Source organism: Euprymna scolopes, chromosome 9 (genome assembly GCF_053919585.1).
Source record: "Euprymna scolopes isolate OS-2025 chromosome 9, ASM5391958v1, whole genome shotgun sequence".
NCBI classification, from domain to species: Eukaryota; Metazoa; Mollusca; class Cephalopoda; order Sepiida; family Sepiolidae; genus Euprymna; species Euprymna scolopes.
Genome location: NC_136490.1, coordinates 105,209,817 through 105,216,795, shown reverse-complemented (window position 1 = coordinate 105,216,795; position 6,979 = coordinate 105,209,817). Strand labels below are relative to the sequence as shown.

Here is a 6,979-nt window from a genome sequence, read left to right as displayed (position 1 = left end):
CACTATTTTTACAAAAAAAATACATACATAATTAATGTTATCATTAAAAAAAAGGCTTCCTTCAGTCTTGACAGACTATGGATAACCACAGTAAGGGTGTCTACGCTGGAAATTTTTGTGGCAAGAGTTGAGCAATAACCAACCACACCTCTCCTTATTCGACATTGTTGAATACCAGTGGCAAGTGGAGGTTCAGGACGATTGGAAACAATGCCTAGATAAGCGGAAAGCACATACAGCGCCTAGAATTACCAAATGGTCACCCATCTGGTACTAGCCAGGCTCAACGTTGCTTAACTTCGGTGATCTGACGAGAACCGGTGTGCCAACGTGAGTGTGCCGTATATGTTATCATTAGTACATATTTAATAAATCTACTTCCTATTAATTTGTTTATATCTTTGTTATGTCAATTATTTATAACATAATCACTAAACACAACCCGTTTACATAACCCGTGCAAATTTAGTTGTCTACCTTATGTAATATATAATATTCAGTTGCCCTTTACAATAATATTTAAAAATTTGAAATACTTGTCTATTTTTCATACACAATGTTCCAATTCGATTTAGTATGTTTATTATATTTTGTTAATATTTTATTACTTCTATTATTAATTTATTAATGATTTGTCATTGTAAATATATATCCCACAGAAGCATTAAGATATTCACCTATATGCCTCCGCACATACACACACACACACACAGACACACACCCTCCCACACACACACACACAAACACACACACACACACACACACACATATATATATATATATATGCATAGATTTAAAATTCAATTGTTCCTATTTGTTGAAATGATTATTGGTATCTGTAATTCTAAGCAGTCTTTACTGAATTCATTTTTACTTTTACTTCCGGTATATATATATATATATATATATATATATATATATATATATATATATATATATATATATATATATATATATATATACATATATATGAATATATATTTATATAGATATAGATATACAGTGATGATCATATTTATTGGCACGGTAAAATAAAAGTTAAATTTTGTCTAATAAATTCTAAAAAAGGGATTAAATTAAAGAAAATAACAAAGTATATTATGTATTTTTACTGGCCTTTCCGATGCAGCAATCGGATTTTAGAAAAAATAAATAACAAAGGAACAACAAACATAATTGCAAAAAACCCTTGTTCAAAATTATTGGCACGATTTATTTAATAATCAATTGTATAGCGTTTGGCCTTGATTACCTTCCTCAGTCGCTTTTCATAGTTTACAACCAAGTTGTTGCACTCTTCAGTAGTAATTTTAGCCCACTCTTCCTGACAATAATCCTCCAATTGAATAAGATTCTTAGGCTTCCTTTGCATTACCCTCAATTTTAATGTTCTCCATAAATTTCCAATTGGATTAAGGTCTGGGCTTTGTGATGGCCACTCCAAAACATTAATATGATTGTCCTCAAGCCATTTCTTAGTCAGTTTAGCCGAATGCTTTGGGTCATTATCTTGCATGAACCACCAACGACGACCAAGTGAGAGCTCTTTAGCAGAATCTTTCAGGTTTTCATCCAATATTTTAACATAATCTTCCTTTTTTATGCTACCTGTGACCTTAACAAGTCGCCCTGGTCCAGAGGCAGCAAAGGATCCCCAAAACATCAAACTGCCTCCACAGTGCTTCACTGTGGGTAAGGTGTTCTTAGGCAGGAAAGCTTCGCCAGATTTTCTGTAAATATAAGACACTTTATTATGGCCAAATAACTCTATTTTCGTTTCGTCAGTCCATAGAACACGTTTCCAGAATGCAACATCTTTATCAATATGACGTTTTGCAAAGGCTAGCCTTGCTTTCAGGTGCATAGGCTTCAATAAGGGAGTCTTTCTCGGACGACATGCTTTTAAACCAGCTCTCTTCAAAACTCTACCAACTGTATGTCGAGATGCATTCACTCCAGAGGTGCTGTGTTCATCAACAATCTCCCCAACAGAGATCCTTGGGTTTTGTTTTACTTGACGAACAATTTTCCGTTCATCTCTTGGGGAAAGACTCCTTTTTCTCCCTCTACCCTCTAAACTCATAACGTGACCTTGCGATTTGAACTTGTTTATTATGGCTCTAACAGTGGATTTGGGAAGGTTTAGCTTCTTTGAAATCTTATCATAGCCTTCCCCATTGGTATGGCATGCTACAACAAGCTTCCTGACGTTTTCGCTGTGTTCCTTAGTTTTAACCATGGCGATTGAAAATTATAATTTAGTCACTTATAATAGTTTAAATAAATCGCTATCTAAAAATTATCTGAAAATATTATTCACTGAATTAGCGTTAAACAAGCATAATATAGCTATAAAAAAGTTCAGAAAGCACATAAACCGGAAATTGATTGATATTATACTGATACTAAAAGAAAAACAAAGCCGTGCCAATAATTTTGAACAAGGGTTTTTTTGCAATTATGTTTGTTGTTCCTTTGTTATTTATTTTTTTCTAAAATCCGATTGCTGCATCGGAAAGGCCAGTTAAAAATACATAATATACTTTGTTATTTTCTTTAATTTAATCCCTTTTTTAGAATTTATTAGACAAAATTTAACTTTTATTTTACCGTGCCAATATATATGATCATCACTGTATATATAAATATTTATATATATATATATATATATATATATATATTTACATAAATATATATATATACATATATATATATACATATATATATACGTATAAGTCAAATATACACACATGTATATATTTACATATATATATATATATATACATATACATATATATACATATATATGCATACATATATATAAGTCTATGTATGTATAGTACAATGCTAAGTTTAGAGATTCGATTTAAATAAAGATTAAACATAGATGCATACTTTTTGATCATCTTTTCCTTAGATTTATATAAGAACCAACACTCTAAGAATACAGGATAATTGCTTGCGTTGCAAAAATCCAAAAATAATGAGCTCTCGTTTACTGTTCGTATTTCTTTATTGGAGCAATTCGGAACTGAATGTGAGCCGTGGAACCTGTATGCGTTTATCATAGAGAGTTTACCCATAATCTAATATAATCAGAGCATGAAACCTGGGGAGCTCTATTAGTATTAGATAATATAATATCTCGATTTATAGTACTAAAAAAACTTAAACCAGAACTAGCACCCATACTTACAAAACTGTTTAAACGTTGTCTTAAGGAGAATTGTTTCCCATCACCCTGGAAAATCTCATCAGTATGCCCTGTATTTAAGAATTCAGGTGATCGTTCATCCCCCTCTCAGTACAGGGCAATAAGTCTCCTGTGGGTCATGAACAAGTTTCTGGAATCTGTGTTAAATAGAGAAGTAATCAACCACCTCAGCAAAAAAAAAACCTTCTTAGTGACACACAATATGGTTTCCGTTCTGGTAGATCTACAGCAGATGTGCTTACAGTTATATCTTAGGATTAGCGAATCTTTCGACAGAGGCAACCTTTCTAGGGCAATATCTCTTGACATATCAAAGGTCTTTGATAGGGTATGGAATAAAGGTTTACTTCACAAGATCTCCAGCTATGGTATAGCTAGAAATGTCTTCTCAATTATTAAATCATTTCTCTCTGATAGGTTCATAAGAGTAGTAGTTGATGGGAAAAAATCAGAAGCTCACAGCATAAATGCTGGGCCCAACTCTTTTCCTGATCTACATTAATGATCTTCCAAATAACATCCTTACATCATTCGTAGATATTTTTGCTTACGGCACTACCATCTATGGTAGCACATCTAAGACAGTAAACGACCAAGTTCTTTCCGATTATCTCTCCTCTGATCTTGATCACGTTGTACAATGGGGAAAGGAGTGGCTGGTTACTTTTAATGCATCTAAAACCAAGCTTCTATCTTTACATCATCAACGTTCTTATCCCCATCTGGCATCAATTAAAATGAATGGCTCTCGTCTTGGGGAGGCCTCAAGTTTTGACACGCTTCTGGGCTTGACCTTTACTCCCGATCTTAAATGGAATACGTACATCAAATCTGTTGCCAAGGCCGCTGGAAAAATGGTCGGATCCTTCTATCGATCCAGAAGATATCTCACTGCTGATGCAATTCTCTATCTATATAAGAGCCAGATACGTCCAAGGATGGAATACTGTTGTCACACATGGGCAGGAGCTGCTAGAAAAGACTTGTCCTGCCTTGATGGGGTTCAAAATAGGTTTCGTGGCCTGGTGGGAGATGTCCTTTTCTCTTCGCTTCAACCTCTATCTCACAGAAGAGATGTTGCGAGTTTGTCTTTGCTTTATCGTTATTTTCATGGAAAGTGTTCGACTGAGCTTCAATCTATGGCCCCCCTCGCCAAACTTTCACAAGAAACACTAGACTAGCTGAAAATATTATCAATAATTTTCCCCACTCTTTATCTGTGCCTAAACCTAAACATAGATTCCATGATCAAAGCTTCTTTCTTAGAACTGCATGCCTGTGGAATTGTCTTCCGTTTTCCTGCTTTCCAGCTGTCTATAATATGGTTGTCTTCAAGTCCAACGTGAACAAGTTTCTGACGAGCCGTTCCACTTAAGTTAACAAATGTACCGAACTTCCATTACTATCGATTACTATATTGTCCTTTTTACTACTCTACACTCCTTAACCCTTATCCTTGAGTGGCCTATCGTCCTTGATAAGTGGTGACGCCTATGTAAAAAAAAATCTCGTTTTAAATACATAAATGAATAAATGCATATATATATATGTATATGTGTGTGTATAAAGATAGATATAGATTGTTTTACATGAATGTATATATACATATATATATTTATACATAATTCATACACACAAACACATACACATGTATATATATATATATATATATATATATATATATATATATATATATATATATATATAAATATATAGGGAGAGAGAGAATAAGTATGTGCGTGAAAATGAGAAAGAAAGAGGGAAAGAAGGAGATAGAAATTGATGGTAGAGTGTTTGCTAGACAGAGAAAGCGAAATAGGAATATAATAATAGAAGGCGTAATATTTCAAATCTTGGTCATAAAACCTATACTTTGCGGTATGGGATATTTTTCTTGTGATATTATTGTCTTAACTCGGGCAATGCCAGGTATCCTTTCCAACGACGTAAATAAAATTGACCATTAATACCCCGTTCAGAAAATGTATCTGTGCGCAAAGAAACCGTGATTAATGTTTGCGGGTGTCCGGGGTGGGAATAGAGGGGCACCTGTTCAGTGTCTAGTCAGGCAGCGACTATTATGGCCGATCTATAGCACAATTAGCAGCAGAAGTCTCATTCACTCTTGACGCTGGAGAGAATCAAGGGACATTAGCAATTGTTATAATTCCGGGGAATCTAAAGAGAAGGGTTCAGCACAATGGTAGAAATTAACATATTTCAAACATTTCTCCACTTCCTTGTGACCTTTACACCTCTCGATTTTTTTTGTTTTGTTTTCGTTTGGCTTTCATTTCTTATAACCGTGCGGCAAAGATGGTTTTATTGTGTTGTGCCGTTTTAATGTATCTTCAGGTCTTATAAGCACGTTCCCTCCCTCTGAGGTTCGACTCTTAATTTTTCTGCCTTGGCTTTCTTTGTTTTTTTTCTTATTGTTATGTTTTTGTTTTTGTATTTGACTCTAGAGACCTTTTCCATCTGCTTATCAGTTCCTTACTCTATTTCATTTTCTGTACAAAATTGTGAAAAGAAAAGGAAAAACGAAAATATTAAAACCGTAGATTTTTATGATGGTTTATTCAATCTGTGCGGTTTACACTGAAAATATTATTTTAATTTTCATTGTGTAAGACCAACTAAATGTTGTTTTTTTCCTCAAAATTAACCATCTCAAAAAGCGAATATACTTTCAAAATTAATTATAGCAATCATTAATTATAGCATGTTAATGAAAATTTTGTTTCATACTCAGAAATATCACATCAACAGAATGTTGTAATCATATGATATATTAAATAACACACAGGATGTTTAAAACATAACCAAACCAGGGCAATAAAAGTTATATTTCAAATTTGATCGCACCTTACAAACAAGAATCGTAGTTCGATGTTAATCCACAATCGCAAATAGAAAATTATATTGCAAAGCTAATCACAACATACTAAAAAAAAAAACTAATAAATTTAAATAATATTTTTCCAGATAAAGAATAAAGATATTTCCAATTTAACTTAACCAAACAAACAAAATGATATTTCCAACTTAAACAACTAAAGAAATATATATCTCAAATTTAACAATGCCAGATAAAATAAAAACGGGTGTTAAATATAAGGCTGGATTTCTGGTTTCCTGGATTTAGCAACGGAAATACTTGGCATAGTATTAATAAAAATAATATTGTATAGTTAATAGGAACCTTTTTACTCATACAATTATTCTGGTAAATTTCTTTGCTGATCAATCTCCTATTAAGTGCTGTATAATAAGTCCATGCTAGACTATATATTTAACCTAAGAAAATATAAGTATAATTCAACATGTTGAGACATAAAAATGTACTTTATTATTTGGACTATTAATACTAGTATTTTCCGCTTTGATATTTTATTTCACTAAACTTCGGTCGATTTGACGGCCGACCATTTTTACTTGGTAATATTGAACCAAGGAAGTCTTATGTAGAACACTGGACTCCGACAGAAATTAACCAGTTATAATTTAACACTGATGAATAGAGGAGTAAATTTAATTCGTCATATAATATACAGTAATGGAAAATTATCAACCGAATAATGTTAATATTAATATTGTTTAGATTAATAAGAAAATGTTTATCATCTTCAGTGTTATCTTTATGACGTTTCGGTCGATGTGACTATAGAGCTTCGTTAGGTGTAAAATCGCCATATTTTGGCAGACAAAAAAGCACTTTAATATTTGTAATCCTTCAAACTAGGTAAAGTATGGATACAAGAATGA

At 32.8% G+C, this 6,979-nt stretch overlaps 1 pseudogene; it reads right to left on the bottom strand.

Annotated features, from left to right (window-relative positions):
* Positions 1 to 230: 230 nt before the first annotated feature.
* LOC145285050 (5S ribosomal RNA) lies at positions 231 to 347 on the bottom strand (annotated as a pseudogene).
* Positions 348 to 6,979: the final 6,632 nt, after the last annotated feature.